This window comes from Eleutherodactylus coqui, unplaced genomic scaffold, assembly GCF_035609145.1.
Source record: "Eleutherodactylus coqui strain aEleCoq1 unplaced genomic scaffold, aEleCoq1.hap1 HAP1_SCAFFOLD_88, whole genome shotgun sequence".
Taxonomy (NCBI): Eukaryota; Metazoa; Chordata; class Amphibia; order Anura; family Eleutherodactylidae; genus Eleutherodactylus; species Eleutherodactylus coqui.
The window spans coordinates 399,248-417,691 of record NW_027102276.1 but is presented as its reverse complement, the minus strand read 5'-3'; the positions used below and the strand labels follow the sequence as shown (position 1 = coordinate 417,691).

At 41.1% G+C, this 18,444-nt stretch overlaps 1 long non-coding RNA gene across 2 annotated transcripts; it reads left to right on the top strand.

Moving 5' to 3' along the window:
• Positions 1-1,031: 1,031 nt before the first annotated feature.
• On the top strand, positions 1,032-15,464 carry LOC136601643 (uncharacterized). Of its 2 annotated transcripts, XR_010789397.1 has the most exons (5): positions 1,032-1,286; positions 13,736-13,825; positions 13,901-13,966; positions 14,613-14,974; positions 15,194-15,464. It is a non-coding gene; the product is annotated as an uncharacterized lncRNA (long non-coding RNA). The 2 variants fall into 2 exon arrangements; XR_010789396.1 differs by lacking the exon at positions 1,032-1,286 and having other exon boundaries at positions 13,334-13,825.
• The last annotated feature ends 2,980 nt before the right edge of the window (positions 15,465-18,444 follow it).

Here is an 18,444-nt window from a genome sequence, read left to right as displayed (position 1 = left end):
AGGAAAACCAGGATACAAATTGGATTGGAAAGGGTTAATAGTTGTAATAATGGTATAATGATAAGGTCTTATGATTAAAAAAAGATCAATTGATTAAATGTGTTATAATTGAGAAAGCGACCTGGCTATGTGCTAGGAAAGTAAAGGGTTTTAAAGAATACCAATACCCCTTCCCTTTTATCCATATGGCCCAGACTGCGATCATGACTTCTCCCAGTCACAACCTGTGTCTGCAGAATTTGACACATAGACATCTGTGACTCCTCAATTTTCTAGCCACCTGCCTTTGTTTTGCATACTTCTACATAATCTTCCTATCCAGAGTGGCCCAGATAGTAATAAAGCATAAGAGTATTCCCTTTTTGTGCTCTCTGTAGGCACCACAGAGTAAGTACCACTTTTAGTGCCCCATACAAAGTAAAAGTGCCTTCTTTTATACTCTCACTAAGTAATAAAATCCTATACGGGCTCCTTTAAGTAACAATGCCCCTACTGTCCCCGTTCAGTAATAATAATGCCCCTCATGGCCACCTTCTAGTAATAAAAATAATGCCTCACTTGTCCTTCTTTTGGTAATAAGAATACTCCTCCTGATCATAATAATAATATCCCCTTTGCCCCCTATTGTATGCATTAAAATTAAAAGCCACATACACTCACCTGGGTTTCATGGTCATGTAATCGCTACGTCTAGTGCCAGTCCCTAGCATTGGTGAGGCTGGAGACTGATTGTAGCAACCACGTGACCGTGTAATGTGAAAATCAGTGCAAAACCAATGCTGAGTGAACTTCAGAGCCCATGAGCCGAGAAGACAGACCCAGGTGAGTAAATGTGTTTTTTTTATTTTATGTCACTTCTGCAGTCAAATTAAAAAAAAATTGTCACCCCCAGCACCGGCCCCAGGACCCAATCGACCCACTGGGAATTTTCCTGGTGAGTTCACTGGCCAGTCCACCCATGCCTATCATCAATAGAAGACCTGAGAACAAAGATCCCCATTTCAATTTTCTGGTTTCGCCTGTCGCTAGCTGGTAATTTGACTCATTTTGACCACTACATTCCTCACTGTTTATTAGCAAGAGCTAACCTACTGGCAGAAAGCTACACGATAAGATGTGCCGCTAAAGTAGAGGATGTATATATACATTGTAGCTGCATGGTGCATCAACAAATACAAATGCTGAAGGGGTTAATATTTGCAGTTTCAGTGCACTGGTGTTGATTGACAGTTCCTGATCAATTCTGAATTAAAAGGGATTTTAATATCATATAGCTACAAGAAAAAGTAAGTGAACCCTTTGTAATTAACTCTTTTTCTACATTAATTAGTAAAAAATGTGGACTGGTTGTTATATACAGGACAATTATAGACAAACAACTGTAGTTGCCTGAGGTTGGGGCCCCCACAGCTCTTGTTTGGCTATCTCATGTGGAATGTGTATGTGTGTATGTCTGTGTCATTGTTGTCCCAACCAACTTGTATGTTCTTGCACCCCTGTCACCCTAACCTGCTCTGTGTGTTGTGAGCGGTTTCTGTCTGGGTTAGGATTGATTGGGGGGCAGAGTTTAATGTAGGGAGAGAGACAGAGAAGAGAAGATGTGGTAGGAGAGATCGGACACAAGAGGGAAAGCTGAGTCTCAGACCAGCCAGTCTGAGCCAATCACAAGCCAGGGAGATAGTGATACAAAGATGGTGGACCCAGCCGTCAGAGAGACTTTTTCCTCCCTGCAGCAGCGAAAGTACGAGTCAGAGCAGACCCCACGGAATCTGGAAGGAACACAGGCCTAGGCATTGTGAGTGCAAATTATCCCAACTAGGTCAGAAGTCCAATAATATTTGTGTATATTTATTAAAAGCGCCAAAATTGGGCAATTTTTTTTTAAATTCTCATTTTTTCACATTTTCAATTGTAATATAATAAATATGTACAAACATACTGTACACATTTTTGCTAGGATATATATTTCCATCCGTTTACCTTATTTTGGATGCAGAGTTGAAAAGCTTTCGTTTTTTTAACCATTTAGAAGCCGTACAAATTTAACATTGATTACACTGCCCAATGATGATTTTGTTTCGGGCTCAAAATTAGCGTATTCTTATGTATTTTCATCTGCTGAATTCAAAAATCAACATAAAAATGACCGATTAGCTCTTGCTTTGGAGATACAGTGACATATCATTTCTTAGAGTTTACATTCTTATTTTGTTGGAGGTTTTTTTGGGGTGGGGGTAGTTCTCACACCTCTCATCTGACATAACACAACGTTCTCCATATGTTTGTAGGTTATAAACATAATAAGTGTTGCTATGACTGAGTTTCATATTGTTTTTGCTTTACCTTTTCTCAGAATTTCTGGTTTTGGAGTGCCTTTGAAGTGTAACATTTTCTATATCAAAATGCCACAAAAATGTGTAAATTTAGTGAAGAATTTTTGTTACATTTGTGGTGAAATTACATTTTCGTCTCAGAAACGCAATCTTATAAAGACTGCCTATCAGCATTATTTTGGTATGAATGTAGGGGACCAGGATAAGTCATGGGCTCCACATATATGTTTCAACTCTTGCTCAGTTAAACTACGAGATTGGCTGAAAAATAAAAAATTATCTATGGCTTTTGCCGTGCCTATGGTTTGGCAGTAGCCTACAAACCATACAGATGACTGCTATTTCTGCTTGACTCAGCCTATAAAGGAAGGATTGTCAATGAAGAAAACAGGAACAGTTCAATACCCAAATCTTCCATCTGCTATTCCACATTCAGATAGTTGACCAGTTCCTATTCCACCCCAACATTATGAGTTTAAAGTAGAAACTGAAGAAAGTGTGGAAAAAGAAGAACTCAACAAGCCTTCCACATCCCATGACCCTGACTTTGAGGTAAAAGATGATACATGGCACAGACTGAGTCACGCGGAATTGAGTGATCTCATTCGAAAGCTTGACTTGTCAAAGGAGAAGGCGTAACTTCTAGGGTCAAGACTACAGCAATGGAGTCTTCTCCAACGTCAGGGGGATCTGCTTCTTTTTTTCGGAATAAAACCAATCTGGTTGCTTGCTGCGACGTTAATGGCTGGATAAAATGTTTGAATCTGAACCATGATCCAACTAAATGGAGGCTATTCATAGACTCCTCCAAGCTTAGTTTGAAAGCTGTATTACTTCACAACAGCAACCGTCTTCCTTCTTTTCCTGTTGGTCATGCAGTTCACGTGAAGGAGACTTTTATGCAAACATGACAGCCCTCCTCGACTCAATTAAATATGCTGAACACAAGAGGAAAATCTAAAAGTCATGGTTGTACTCTTAGGAATGCAACTGGGGTACACTAAATACTGTTGCTTTTTATGTATGTGGGACAGTAGGGATAGGAAAATATTTGAAAAGAGGTCTGCAGCACTTGGAGTAGGGATAGGAAATCAAATTACATTCAAGCGGACTGGCCTGCAATAAATCTTGACTCTGCCGAGAAAAATGTCGTTGCTGAGCCTCTTGTGGACCCAAAAGATGTTCTTCTTCTACCCCTTCATAAAAAGCTTAGTTTAATGAAAAACCAAAATGGTAAGAATTTTGCCATGGATTTTGGTGCAGTTTGCCTTAGGTCTTAAAGGTTGAATTCTGCTCTCAAAACCCACATACAGATTTAGAATCCGCCATGTACACTCATTGTCAAAAAACAATCTCTCCCATAAGAGAAGTTGTTGGAATGGAATGAAACTTTCTCTCTGATATTTGATACAAGTAAGTGATTACAATATCAGTGCAAAAGGATAATTAATTGTGAAAAACTGACCCCTTGAAAGGAGGCACTAGTACCCTGCTGTATCGTCTCTATCTTGCATACAAGATTTGATAAGGGGGAGCATGGAGGCTCTAGTACCCTGTTGTACCGCCTTTTGCTTGCATACAAGATGTCATAAGGGTGGGCATAGACGTCTAATACCCTGTTGGGCTGCCTCTAGCTTGAATGCAAGATGTGATAAGAGATGCATGAAGGTTCAAGTACGCTGTTGTACTACCTCTAGCTTGGATGCAAGATATGATACAGGTGGCTATGGATGTCAGAGAAATTCTAAGTACAGCACCAATCAGGCCCACCCCACTTGCCCCGCTGCCGGCGGTAAAGAAGAAAACACCACACACGGAAGTCTGGTATAGTTCCTCACACGGGGACATGACTGCGCCGCGCGCTTTATTACAGATTACATGGGATCTCATACCCTTTGGTCTCATAACTAGAAATGGGTGATGAGCTCATTGGCTCAACTCCACCGTATAACCATATATGGAAAGTCCGGATTTCCGGCCTGAGATAGTGAAAGTTCAGATGCATAATTGAACAGTCGTTATCTTGATATGGCGCCTCTGGCTTATGTACAGAAAATCACGTATTCAATTAACTCCAGTGCAAAGAATCACCCACTCAATTCTAAGAAAGCAGCTAAGCATGCATTCTCCATATCTCTTCTCTCCTTCACTTTAACCTTCATCCAGTTTCTTTGGACATTCTTTCTCTGTTTGCCTTGCAAAGCATCTTGTCATATCTGATGTAAGGCGAAGTATTGTTTTTCATAGAGTTAGTACATATGAGAATAAAGTTAGTATACATATAAAAAGAAAGGCACATAACTATATCTATATAAATGTATATATTCCAGTGTTTTCTTTTCTACCTACAAGGATATATATATTTCCTTCTCAAACCCCCCTAAAAACTTAATACGGAGATCAAGCACCAGACCTTGCACTCTTCCTCGGTCGCCTCTCCCTTGTGTCAGGGTTTCTTCACTGCCCGTAAGTCCCTACTCCTAGGAGGGGGGATCCCTACCTCACCTCAGAAGGAGGCCATGGATTCCCTGGGCTTATTTCCGGGCATCCATACCCTCTATCTGTACAAGTTAACACCCCACAGGGTGTCCCCTCGCCGGAAGCTAAGGTCTTCTGCACTATCCCTAGGCAAATGGGAAGTCCACTGACAGTTCATCTTAGGAGATCGGGGCAGGCGAAGTACTAGTACATTTCTCCATTCTTCTGGTAACTTACGTGGTTGGCATTATCGGAACTGGCTCTTCATCTTTTTCAAACAAGGGAAATTTTGGTGTCATATTGTCCAGTCCCTTACTCACACTCTTTTTGATCAAAGGGATAATACACATACAGAAAGTTGCATACCCAACCTCTTTCTGCTAAAATCATATCCAGGGCCACTCTAGGGCCATGGATGCAGTGGGCCCTAACTGGTCAGCTAACCCTTGTAAAGCATCTCTGGTGTAGTTTACAAATCTCTGCCGATTGTAATAGATATAATTCATCCAATCTACATTATTATTAACAGTGACAATAGCAAATAAGGACTCAAAACCTGCTTTAATCTGATCTCAAGAATTAAATTCATCCCGCACCCCCCTTGGCACTCCTATTACATCTATGTATACATGTGGATCAAAGTTACCACCTTGAGTGTCAACATCTCTCTTAGCACGATGCGGTATTGGATTCTTACCCTCAGTGTACTCTTCATATTGCACATTTGATTGTATTAATTTGTTCTGAAACAGGGGGCTAGTGTACAGTAGTCAAAGGTGTGTGTTAGAGGAATTGTACCACATTATAGCATGTAAAGGATATGCAGGATCATGAGTTTTTTCAGTGCGAAGTGTGGATCCAAGTGGGCTTTCCTTCGAGCTTGACTGCAGTTGGGGTGGTAAGCAACATCTGGTAAGGACCTTTAAACAGGGTTTCTCTCTCAAACTTTTTACATAGACCCTGTCACCTGGGTTCAGATTGTGACACTCATCTGTAGGACCTGGGAGAAAAGCAGAGACTGCAGAATGCATTATTGACAATTCCTTGGAGAGACCTATGACAAAATTAACAAGAAAATCATTCCCCAAACTCTGATACTGTGGCATGTACCCTCCTAAGAAAAAGAAAAACCAATGGGAGACACTCAATTCAAGATTTGCCCGTTTTCTTCATTGCCTTTTGTATCTACTTTCCCACTACTCCGTGGATGGTAGGGTGTGTGAAAAGCCTGGAATATACCCAAAACAGACATGATGTGTTGCATTATTTCACCTGTGAAGTGTGTACCTTTGTTTGACTCAATCACTTCCGGTACCCCGTATCTGCGGATTACCTCATTCATGAGCTTCATTGCGGTTACCTGCTTATTTACTTTGGCAACAGAGTAGGTCTCCAACCTGAAAAACATCAACAACAACAACAAGCACATATTCATGCTTCCCAACAAGTGGGAGCTGAGTGTAGCCAATTTGCAATCCCTGAAATGGGTAGAGTGGTCTAGGCAAGTGTTATGTGGCAAATTTACTTCTGCCCTGTTGCTTACGGCAAAGATCATGCAAAATTGGACAAATGATGCAGCAGCTACAGAAAACCAAGGAGCCACCCGTCCTCGTTCATGCTTTGACATAGAGGTGCGTCTTTCCGTGCGTCAGCTGGGCCATCATGGGGCACAGGGACCGTGGTAGGCAAGTGCTGTTGACTGTTCACCATATGCCGTCCCTTTTTATTCCATTTTTCCTTTTCTTCCTTGCTGGCTTGTAACTGTAAAGTCTTTAGCATATCAAAGTTCAAAGTTTGTATCAAAGTCCAAATTCATATCAAAGTCCAAGATCATATCAAAGTCCAAGGTTTAGTCAAAGTTATTGTTAAATTCTTCTTTTCTTCTTTTCTTCCACGGCTTGAGGGCCGCTACTTTTGCTGTGTGGTCTGTGATGGTGTTGCCTCTTGCTTCTCCGGTGTAGGAATTGATGTGAGCTTTCCACTTTGTCGGGTAGAAGTAGGGCCTCCGTGAGACCGCTGCATCATTTTTAATTGGCTGTCCTGCTGAGGTAAAAAACTGTCTGGCCTTCCCTGTTGGGCCGTAATCATGAGCTATGCCAAATGCATACCGGGAGTCAGTGTAAAAGGTTGCCGTCTTACCTGTGGCCACTCTACTCGCCTCAGTGATGGCCTTTTTAGTTCCGCTTCTTGTACTGCGACATGCGGAGCATTCTGCTTTTAGGACATCTTGTTGTGTGACCACTACATATCCAGTGTGGAGTCGTCAATCACCCTGGTACCATCTATAAAAAACAACTCAAAATATGCATTGTTAACAAGGGCTTTCAGTAACTTTTTAAAACTTAAATTTTCTTGTTGCATCAATGCTAGACAATCAGGCTGATATTCTATTTCAAAAAGATCAGAATCTTGTTGCAAAAAATTTAAAAATGGCTGATTTGCAATACCTAGATCACCTATGCCTTCTCCTCCCCCCCCCCCTTTGAACCAGGATACTCAATTGTAAGAAGAGTAGCCGAGTTCAAGGTAGTATCACATTGTAAAAAGATTTGATGGATGCAGATAAGGCCTGTAAGATGTTAGCACCAATAACAGAGACATGAGTTACATCGGGGCAGAATAATCTACAAACATCTATTAATATTGGAAATGTGATATCCTTTAAGCAAATTCATTATTAATCTGATCCTGCCTGCAATGTCTTATCAAATTTGAGAGAGAGAAAAAAAAACAAAAAAACTTTTACTAGCTGCTCAAGATCCTCACCCCCTCCCTTGTGGACAAGAGGGATGAAACATTACGTCCTTTACATCATCTAGCTCCACCCCTTCGATATTGATCGCTTGCGTCTTTTTTTTTCACACCTTCATTTCAGCTTAACCGTCCAAGCATCCACATCACAACCAAGTAAAGTCCCATGCTTGGGGGGGACCTCCATCCCTAGTCAATATCTGCATCACACATCCCACATTCATCACAGCCTGAGCACTGGGCATTAACTTTCATCCATCCATGCGCTCAAGTCTGCTCCGTCACCCCCTATTGAAGGTGTCCCAGTACACACAGACGCACAGACAAAAAAAAGTTTGACAAACAAACATACATCAGTTGAAAAACATTGAGGTGAGTGCTATAATGTTATAAAGTACATGATTCTATTGAGATGAGATTGTGAATGAGCGCTATCTTTGACAAATTATGTGAAAAAAGTTTGCTGAGTGACTGAGACATTCTCTCTTTCTTATTTACTGAAGCTATTATATGCTATATTAAACGCGAAAGTATTTTAGTTTCTGTGACCCTGAGTTTGGAGTGAAATCTGAAAGCCCCCACCTTTGTAAAACCAACTGTTATCTCTCCGAATATGCATTCACTGACTGAGTTGTTTTGCATTTTCAACCCCTGTATAAGTAAGAATATACCTTAGAAATTGCTATATTTCCTGCCTTGTAAGACAGTATAATTAATTAAATTCATTATAAGCTTTCATTCCATTTAAGCAAGCAAAGATATTTTCCAGGGTCATTATTTCATTCTCTCTACTTTGTTATCGCTTGACCTTGAAAACTAAACACAAGCTCTGCAGCTTCATGTAAACAATCTTTCTCATCTAAAAGCAAGCTCAGTTAACCATTTGCACATACAGTATATACATATATACACATATATATATCCATCCAGTATGGATTATACATATTATACACCTTTTCCTCTCTCTTTGCCAACAAATCACATGCATTGTAACCTTCTTCTCGACTTTGCTTGTTCCCCATATTTCTCTCCCTACCTAACTGCCAATGTAACCTTCAATAGACACTCTCCCGACACCCTCTTGATCACTTACTGTACTTTCCAACATTTCACTTACGGATACTTTACTAAACAAATAATGTGTACATACTTAACTTTCTCTGACTGTCTCTCTCTCCTCCTCACTCCAGCACTTTCTAGCAAACCTTGGTCTTTCAAGGCACGCTTCTTGGTCCTAAAGACCTCCTCCCAGACACCATGCTGTAATCTACCGTGCGGGTCCTTGTTACACATTTTCATAAGTTTTCTTACATTTTACACATTGGAACTCCTGTCTCTCCTCCACCAATTGATCCGCACGGCGGCGGCCCATAAAGGGCTCTGTCTTCTTTAATAAGATCTTACGCATATTAGAACAACAACAATAATAATAACACGCTCCATAGAGTGCATCCCTCTTAATTCCAAATTGTCAGCCCCTTATATACCGGCAAAACAACCGAGGGTCCTTTCTCCTATGGAACCAGCCTCACAGAATGCATCTCTCTGAAATCAAATCGTTAGCCCCATATATAAGGCAAAACAACCGAGAGTCCCTTTTTCTATGAGACCTATCTCATAGAGTGCATCTCCTCCTCAGCTAAACCATTAACTAACTAAACTAAAATCGAGGGTCCCTTCTTCTATGAGACCTATCTCATAGAGTGCATCTCCTCCTCTGCTAAACCATTAACTAACTAAACTAAAACCGAGGGTCCCTTCTACTATGAGACAAAATGAAAAGTAAGAGGAAAAAAAATTCTGCAGATACAACAATCTCCACTATTGTTAAAACACTATGGACTTCAAAGTACAAATAGACTACAGACTAGTTTCTGGGTGAGCGATTGGTGCACATATCACGGTCAGTGGTCCATGACGGCAAACGCGAAGCCCACACGAGTTACCGTGTAGAACTCTTAACCCAACCCGTCCGGTCACAAAACACAGATAGTCCCTCCTGCTGCAAGACTCGCAGTGTAAAACACAACATAAATATATGCTGGTCTTACCTGGAGTTCTGTGAGTTGATCAGGCTCGGTTTGCAGCAGGACGGCTTCCCCGTGGCGTGGATCCGGGTGGACAGGGCTGCACGGCTCCGGTTTTGTCGTCCCGGGTTTCGGCACCATTTGTCAGAGAAATTCTAAGTACAGCACCAATCAGGCCCACCCCACTTGCCCCGCTGCCGGCGGTAAGGAAGAAAACACCACACACGGAAGTCTGGTATAGTTCCTCACACGGGGACATGACTGCGCCGCGCGCTTTATTACAGATTACATGGGATCTTATACCCTTTGGTCTCATAACTAGAAATGGGTGATGAGCTCATTGGCTCAACTCCACCGTATAACCATATATGGAAAGTCCGGATTTCCGGCCTGAGATAGTGAAAGTTCAGATGCATAGTTGAACAGTCGTTATCTTGATATGGCGCCTCTGGCTTATGTGCAGAAAATCACATATTCAATTAACTCCAGTGCAAAGAATCACCCACTCAATTCTAAAAAAGCAGCTAAGCATGCATTCTCCATATCTCTTCTCTCCTTCACTTTAACCTTCATCCAGTTTCTTTGGACATTCTTTCTCTGTTTGCCTTGCAAAGCATCTTGGCATATCTGATGTAAGGCGAAGTATTAAGTTTTTCATAGAGTTAGTACATATGAGAATAAAGTTAGTATACATATAAAAAGAAAGGCACATAACTATATCTATATAAATGTATATATTCCATTGTTTTCTCTTATCTACCTACAAGGATATATATATTTCCTTCTCATGGAGGCTCTAGTAGTCTGCTGTACTACCTCTAGCTTACATACAAGATGTGATAAGGGCAGCATGGAGGCTCTAATACCCTGTTGTACTGCCTCTAGCTTGCATACAAGATGTGATAACGGTGGGCATAGAGGCTCTAGTATCCTGTTGTACGGCCTCTAGCTTGGATGCAAGATGTGGTACAGCATGCATGAAGGCTCTAGTACCCTGTTGTACCACCTCTAGCTTGGATGCAAGATATGATATGGGTGGCTATGGAGGCACTAGTACCCCGTTGTACCATCTCCTGCTTAGATAAAAGATGTGATATGGGCAGGCATGGAGGCTCTAGTACCCTGTTGTACCGCCTCTAGCCTGGATGCAAGATGGGATATGGGTGGGCATGGAGGCTCTAGTACCCTGTTGTACCACCTCTAGCTTGAATACAAGATGTGATACGGGAGCATTGAGGCTCTAGTACTCTGTTGGGCTGCCTCTAGCTTGGATGCAAATTGTGATACAGGGGGGCATGGAGGCTCTAGTAACCTATTGGGCTGCCTTTAGCTTGGATACAAGATGTGATACAGGCGGGTATCCTGTTGCATCATTTGCAGGGAACGGGGCTTATGGCTGGCATCAGTATTGTGGAGGGAGTGTGGGGACTCCCACTGCTTCCCTAAAAGAAGCTCTGCAACTTCCTCCTACACCAAGTCCCTCCGGCTCCTGATATGGTACTCCACTCTCCTGATGTACCACAGGATGGGGTGCCCCTGCACCAGATAGATCAAGTGCTCCTCGTCTATATAAATGTATGTCGTGTTTTTGAAAGTTGCCAACAACTCCTGCCTCCACGCTGCTCCAAACAGGCCTCCACACTGCTAAGAAGCTGATGAGCACGTCCGCTTAAATTTGCATATATTCCCATAGCAATACGCATGAAAATGCATCACAGAAACATTGCAAGACAACACAAGGCAATGCGAGAATACAGAGGGTCCTTAGGAACACATGGGCAAGAAGACATACCATTCTGAAACAAGACAGGACATGCTGCGGTTTTTAATTCTCGCAGGATCACATAAAGAGAAAAGTCGCACATGGGAATAAACACATTGAAAAAAATACATTTCATAGTTGTGTCATTTTCCGGGCTCTTGCATCGCAGAAAACTGGCGCAAGTTTCTCGCCTGTGTGATTCCGGCCTTAGAAGTAAAGAGACATTCATGTCTGAAAATTATTTTGATAGTGTATATTTTGATGTTCTGCAGCAGCTGTGGCACAGCACTAAAAAATACACCCTGCAGCTGGTAGGATAACGGTGTGAGAATGGCATTTTTTGCCACATTTTAGAGTCCTAAGGAAAATGATCATACTATATACATTTAGAAGAACTTTTATATATGGCTTTAAGCTAAGCACAAAACTTTATATTCCCAGTAAAGTAATGGAGCAGCTTAGAGTTAAGATAAGTAGGTATATTTTCATAGATGCTAAATAAACAAAAATTAACTTCAAAGTCAATTAGTTTGAATTATTATGTTTAGTTTACCTGTTTGTACAACAGCTTCTTGGATTTCGCATAAACATTCATCTTGAGCTCCCAAAGCTTTTCTGAAATTTAATTTGTTTTAAAGGGGTTGTCCGAGGCAAAACGCAAAATTTTATATTATTAGCCCATTCCCCCTGTCACCCCCCGTCATAAAGCAGCCCTTTTGAGCGGTTATAAACCGCATCCTACTTACAGTTTAGCAGAAATAATAACTTTTAAACTTCTCCATGTAAGATGGCGCCTGCGTTGTCCCTGGGTGCGTTCCACGGTGCAATGCTCGCTCTTCCTGGAGGCCTTCATGCGCGCTCCCGAGACGCCGGTCACGTGAGCAGGTGACTGACGTCATCGGTGGAGGCGTGCACTTGCAAATGAATGAAACGCCGCTCCAGCCGCCACATTGGCTGGTCGGCAGAAAGCGTCACAGCGGGAGGTGGAGTCTACCGGAGAAAACAGCAAACAGCTGTTTCTCCCATCTCTTGACCACACAGAAGCGCAGGTAAGTGCACCTTTCCGCGGTACTCTTTCATGCTTTTATTAGCACAGGATCATTGCCTTATGCAGTGAGTCTGTGCATGAAAAATGTATTGTGCATGCCCTGTATAGTAATGTGTCTTACATTTTTACAGTGCCTGCCATGTGCTGCGTTTTTTTTTTCCTGCTGTGTGCTGCTATCGCGACTGCAGTGTTTATTGTGCATGCCGCCTGCTTCCATTCGCCTGCCATGTGCTTATTTTATTTTTTTTTGTGCCTACCGTGTGCTTTCATGTGCCTGCCGTGTATTTTTTTTTTCTTTTTTTTTGTGCCGGCTTTTTTTTTCTTTTCTTTATTTTTGTGCCTGCCGTGTGCTTTCATGTGCCTGCAGTGTATTTAATTTTATTTTTTTGTGCTTGCCGTGTGCTTTTATGTGCCTGCCGTGTGCCTGCCAGGGGTATTTTTTTTTTTTTTTGGTGCCTGCCGTGTGCTTCTATGTGCCTGGCGTGTTCTCGTTTTTTTTGTGCCTGCCGTGTGCTTCCATATACCTGCTGTGTGCCTTCCATGTGTTTTTTTGTTTTATTTTGTTTTTTGCCTGCCGTGTGCTTCCCTTTTTTTTTTTTGTGCCTGCTGTGTGCTTCCATGTGCCTGCCGGGTTCTAACATGTGCCTGCCGTGTGCTTCTGTGTGCCTGCCATGTGCTGCTTTTTTTTCTGTGCCTGCCGTGTGCTTCCGTGTGCCTGCCATGTCCTTTTTTTTTTTTTCTTTTTTGTGCCTGCCGTGTGCTGTTTTTTTTTTGGTGCCTGCCGTGTGCTTCTTTTTTTTGGGGGGCCTGCCGTGTGCTTCCATTTGCCTGCCGTGTGCTTCCATGTGCCTGCCGTGTGCTTCCGTTTGCTGCTTTTTTTTGTGCCTGCCGTATGCTTCCATGTGCCTGCCTTTTTTTTTTTTGTGTGCCTGCCGTGTGCTTCCATGTGCCTGCCATGTGCTGCAATGTGCATGTGACTGCAAACTGCTTTGAATCAGCATACATTCCGCACAATTCATTCATACAATTATCATGCAATCTTCGGAAAATTTGCATGGAATAGACATAGCATCTGCATGCAATCTACACACAAACACTGCCTTCAATCGACACTATTAACCTGCATTCTACATACAATATGCATGCTATCTGCCTACAGACTGCGGATAATGCTAGCTATCAACAATCTGTCCACAATCGCCCAGTAATCAATCTAAAATTTGCCTAAATTATGCCTGCCATGGACCTTTAAAAGATTGTTATTAGAAAATGCTGCTGCTTCCATAACTGTTATTGAAGTGCCACTAACTTGGTGTTTTTTTGTTTTTTTTTAAAGTTTTTTTTGTAGTCCAATTCAAGAACAAACATGTACCAGGAAGATCTTGAATTTGAGGAGCTTGATTATTCATCCGATTCTTTTGGAGAGGTAAGTTTTTGCTGAAAATAGAAAGGTTGCAGCAAACCAATGGTAATAAACAGAATACATTTTTTTTTTTTTTAGCAGGACTTTTAATCTGATAGCGAGGAAAATGATGAGGATTTCCCCGAAACTCGGCATTATTCGGCGGTATGTGTTGAAATATGTATAAAATTTTTTTTGTTTATTGTTTGAAACCGCAACTATGCATCAGTCCTGTACAATTTATTATTTCAATACATTATTTCGTGTGTGTATATACATACACACACGTGTATATATACACACATACATTATTTCGTGTGTATATACACACATACATGCGCGTGTGTATGTATATACACACGAACGTACGTGTGTATCTGTATATACATACACACGTAGGAACGAGTGTATGTGTATATACAGTCACACGTAGGAACGAGTGTATGTGTATATACAGTCACACGTAGGAACGAGTGTATGTGTATATACAGTCACACTTAATTACGTGTGTACACACACATTATATTTAATATATATATATATATATACACACAGACACACGCGTGTACGTGTTAATGCATACACACCCGTAAGTCAGTATATACATACAAACACGTACGTACATCTGTGTATATACATACAAACTCGTACGTACGTCTGTGTATGTATGCACATATACATACAGGAATCTGTGCCCTGCCTAATAAGGATGATCATGCCGCTTTCAGCAACACCATACAATTAAAAATGTACCCCTTCCTTTTTTCCTAAAACATTAAATACAGTATTCTTCATATTAATCCCTTCTTAGGTTCAACAACAACTGGCAGACTCGCTATATGCTCAGGCGGACATAAGCAGTCTCCAGTGTTTTCAAAACGATCCGCAGGGTGCACCAGAAGCGGGTGCTTCAGGATCCACTGAAGATCCCCATGGCAGGCTTGCCAACAAAGAGTGGTGTCACTGTGGGCAGTGCATTTGCATGCCCACAGTGGCGGAGTGTGTCTGTTGTCGAGAACACAAAGTAGTCCTACAGATGTTACCAGAAGCTTGCGTATGTGTTACACAACATCCGTTATTTGCTCAGTATGCGCTTGTGCGCGAAAACATAGAACACGCGATAAGACTATCTGCACTGGTCACCCGGAGACAGTACGACACCACAAACAATAGGTATTTATTACAATTTTATTGTACAACACACAAGACAATGCAAGTATAATTTTTAACAAAGGAAAAAATTTATTTGAAAAGGAAAAAAGGTTAGTGAAAAAGGCAACATGGAAAAACATAAGATATCAATGCGTCTTTTTTTTTTGTTTTCATGTAGACTATTAAAATTTTTTTAATAAGTTTAGAAATATTAATATATTTCCTTTCGTTTTTTCTTAGGGTTATGCGTGTGGGCGCATATCGCTCTTTTACAGCGTGGATACATGGATTCTCGGGGAAAAACAATAGAATCCCCATACCAGCGTGTGTGATTAAATCAATACGGACAGCTTACCCTGATCCGCAAGGAAATTACACTGGTTTCCAGTTCTACATGGACCCGACTGAAAGCAATTTGGATTTCCAGTTGAACTTGTAGGATGTTTTAATTTGTGCAATTTTGTATTCAGGCTTTACAGATTTTAAAATGTTAATACATTTTTTTGTGAAATATAGTGTGTGGTTTTTTTATTTGGAACGTCTCGACTATAATCACTAATCGTTCTATCATTATGTATATACATGACTACATATGCGTATGTTAGTGTGTATAATATATACACACACAAACTGTGGGTTGTGTGTGTATGTATTTTGACACACATATATATCTGTATGCCTGTGTATCTGTCTGCCTCTCTCTATCTATCTGTCTGCCTCTCTCTATCTATCTGCCTCTCTCTATCTGTCTGCCTCTCTCTATCTATCTGCCTCTCTCTATCTATCTGTCTGCCTCTCTCTATCTATCTGCCTCTCTCTATCTGTCTCCCTCTCTCTATCTATCTGTCTGCCTCTCTCTATCTATCTGTCTGCCTCTCTCTCTGTCTGTCTGCCTCTATCTGTTTTTCTGCCTGCCTGCCTGTGTATTCCTTTGCAGGTCTCTATAAGGGAGGAGGGAGCTGTCCAGTGCTGAACCTTTCCCCTGCACAGCGAGGCAAGGCTTCGTTATAGCAAGGAGCTGTCGAGTGCTGAAGTCTCAGCAGAAAGTACTGTAATAGCTGCAATGCACTCCCAACATCGATGGTGTGATGGAACAAATAGTTTTCTTCACCAAAATATGTGTGGGTATATATGCGTGTACACACATATATATAGTATACGCGTGTATGTCTATGTATGCATGTATGTAACATACCCACAGGTGTGTGTGTATGTGTGTAATACATACATATATGCATACGTCTGCGTGGGTGTGTATGAGAGAGATTATATATATACATATATATATCTCCCAGACAGACGTAACCATGTACACATGTACGCTTGTACACTTGGACAAGTGGACACTTGGACAAGTGGACACGTGGACACTTGGACAAGGTGCGCGTGCGTATGTATTCGCAAACACATGCACCTACTTTGTAAGTCATGTTAGTACAATAACTTACATCAAAAAAAATTTGCAATGAGGTATTGGTTAATAAAATGACCAAATTAAGAATTTTTGTGCAAAAACATTTTATAAATATTATGGCTATACTTTTAAATACGAGTGTCATTAATTTGGTCATTTTACCGTACGCCCGCAATCCACGACAAGGATCCTCATTCTCTTGCGAGACCAATCTAAAAAAATTAAAAATTCCCTAACTAAAAATTCTACCGTAAAGGACCGAATTTTTTACAAAATTTAAAAAATTAATAAAAAATTTAAAATTAGTTAGAAACACCCGTGGAAAAATGCATAGGATTTATGGGATAAGACCGGCAACATTTCACATTGTACCAGTTATACATTCTATACAAAAAAGACATTTTATGCAGATGATTGCAAAGAGTAAAAAGGGATGTTAATGCGATTAACAAAAGGGACTAGAGGGCATAGGAAATAAATAAGGATAAGTGACCAAAATGTTAAATAAATATCACTATACACACATGGAAATAAGATTGCAACGCACATGTAAACTATACAAAAGACAAAGTAAGTAATAAAGAGACACAGATAAAAGAGACAGACGAACCGTTGAAAATTGTAGTTCACTTATTTACAATAGACAGACATGAAACAATGGTTGCACATGATACAAAAATATTACTAAATTTTTCGTTAAAGTGTGTTGGTTTTTTGTTTTGTTTTTTATACCCACCAAAATTTTTTCTTGATTACCTTGGAAATCGACTTTGAAATTTGTGAACCAATTCCTCTTCACTGGGTTTCACAACAGGTGCAATATTATGAGGGAATTCTGAGGATTTTGAATGCCAGGAGATGGACATCTCACCTTTGGCGAACATCACAATCTCACGAATTATGTCAAATACAAATGCAATGGACTTAGGCTCATAAAGAGCTTTCAAAATCCACTGCTTCCGTGCTTTTGAGTACTCCACTCGGTAACACTTCCGGTCCTCTATCCCGTCTTCTGATTGCGTTTTTCTGAGCTTTTGAATCCTACCTACGTTGTAATTGTGGTCTAGAACAGCAAGTTGCGTTCTAGCCACCATTCCGTCATAAAAAAAATGAATTCGTTTGGGCCTGTATTTCAATACACTTGCGTGAAAAATCTCCAAATCGCCAGTGTGACAAAAATTGGAAAGATGGCGGATGTCTTTCAGTAAACTTGTTTGCAGAACCACGGTTTTGAATTTGGTATGTGCTGTAGTGTTAGGGGCTAACCAAGCGGTGGTTGGTTCAAGAAGGGCGTGACTGCAGCGGTGATATTGGGCATTGTTCTCCCACTCGTGAACGTTGATAATGTGATTTGTTGCCGATTTCCATTTTTCTACCAGTAATTCTGGATTTTTTTGACTGGTATGCGAACACCACCACAGATGATTTTTGAGGCTCGATATCCACGGGGAAATGGTTGCGCAGTGTGTGCTTTTGGAAGCCACAAGCAACTGCTTGCCGACAGCTTTGGCCACATGCCAGACATCAAATTCATGCATAATTTCTGGGAATTCCTGGCGCATTACCTTACGTATGGAGACATGCCGATCAGTTGTGACTATTTGAATGTTTAATTCATCGGCGATCAATTCAAGTAGTGTTTTCCGGAATGCAGTGGTTTCGAGCGAAACTGACGAAGCAGGTGGAACAAGTTGTTCCACCGTGAAGCCCACAATTTTTTTGCTCTTCAACTCCAAAAAAGTATAAACGGTGTACTTTGCTGAAAAACCCAGGCTATCGGATTGCCCATCGCCAGCTAAATACAAGGGTGTTGATTTCATTTCTGCTATTAGATTTGCCCTCTGTTGCATCCAATGATTATCTATCACTGAGAATAATAAGTGATGTTGGTGGCGGTAGAAAGTGGTTTTTGAGATTCCTTGAAGTTTCAGAATATGTAGCATATTACTAACTTTTGCAAAATTAGATCCGCTAAGAAGGACACTGGAAGCAAGTAAAATGTTCCCCGCCGGGCAATTGTGGATGAGTGGTTGGCTTCGCCACAAGTTGCAGGTGTAGCCTCTTTCACAGAAAGATT